This window comes from Momordica charantia, assembly GCF_013281855.1.
Source record: "Momordica charantia cultivar OHB3-1 chromosome 8 unlocalized genomic scaffold, Mcharantia_2.0 BLBB01000008.1, whole genome shotgun sequence".
Classification (NCBI taxonomy): domain Eukaryota; kingdom Viridiplantae; phylum Streptophyta; class Magnoliopsida; order Cucurbitales; family Cucurbitaceae; genus Momordica; species Momordica charantia.
In genome coordinates this window covers 18996907-18998393 of record NW_028275166.1, presented here as the reverse complement: position 1 = coordinate 18998393, position 1487 = coordinate 18996907, and the positions used below count along the sequence as shown (strand labels likewise).

Here is a 1487-nt window from a genome sequence, read left to right as displayed (position 1 = left end):
TTTCTTTGTTATTTCTAATTTGAAAATTAATAATTATTTATTCATTTTTTATTAATATTAAATTAAAATTTAATTTTTATTTCACGCAGATATGGATCCCTTCTTTTTTAATCATGAGAATGATATGGAACATATAATGCCTATTTTAATATCCAACAAGATAAACAACTTGAAGTTGATTGAGTTCATTTATTCCCTACTAGGATTCTTAATCATGTATTATAGACAAAAATCTAGCAGAATAGTTTTTCAGTCTTCTTTAGATCGTCATAGGATTATGCATTTAAACTTTTTCCGTCTAATACATGAAAACAATTTGGCTTGCTATGACAGTACGCAAATGGACAGGAGATGTTTTGCCATATTGTGTCATTTGTTTCTTCATGGGTCTCGAAATATGGATGTTGAAGAGATGGTAGCCATTTTCTTACGTATCCTTGCCCATGATGTAAAAAATAAAGTGATACGTAGGCATTTTCTACGATCAGGGGAGACAATTAGTAGAAATTTTAATACAGTACTCCACCCGGTCCTTTAATTACACGAGGTCCTACTTAAAAAACCAGACCCCGTTACAGAAGCTACTATCGATCCAAAATGGAGATATGGTTTCAGGTATATCACATGTATGCATCATAAAAATGTGTATTATTTATACATAGTTGTACCTTATGCAAACATAGATTTAATGTATATGGACAGATTTGTCTTGGAGCATTAGATGGTATTTATATTAAGGTCAACGTACCTGTGGCTGATCACCTTAGATATAGGACAAGAAAATATGAGATTGCAACAAATGTGTTGAATGTATGCTCTCAAGATGGCCATTTTATCTATGTGCTACCCAGATGGGAAGGATCTACTTCTGACTCGAGGGTTCTTAGGGACGCTATATCTAGACCTAATGGATTGAAAGTGCCTAGAGGTAAACTTCTATACCACTAGTTCAATTTGATAATTGATTAGGTTAAGTAATATCATATATAATAGAGGTGTATCTCATTGATAGAGTACTGCTACATCTATGATGCTAGCTATACAAATGGAGAGATTCCTATCTTCATATAGAGGTCAACATTATCATTTGAGTGAATGGAGGGGAGGAAATGAACATTATCATTTGAGTGAATGGAGGGGAGGAAATGAACCAACCACCCTAGCAGAATTATTTAACATGAGACATTAAATATGATTGAGAGAGCATTCAATATGTTAAAAGGTTGTTGGACTATTTTAAGAGGAAATTCTTACTATCCGGTGAAGATACAGACTCGAACAATTACTGTGTTTTGTCTATTGCATAATCTCATATGAAAGAAATGACGATCGATTAATATGCTGAAGAAATTGAAGATCATGTTTTAAGTACTGGAGTGGATGGTGACCATATAACATTTATAGAAAGCTCTAGTGAATGGAGTGCTTGGAAAGACCAGTTGGCTAGAGAAATGTTTAATGAGTGGCAAAGTAGCATACTTTCGTAA

At 33.3% G+C, this 1487-nt stretch overlaps 1 pseudogene; it reads left to right on the top strand.

Annotated features, from left to right (window-relative positions):
• Positions 1–214: 214 nt before the first annotated feature.
• Positions 215–1487, top strand: LOC148209716 (uncharacterized; annotated as a pseudogene).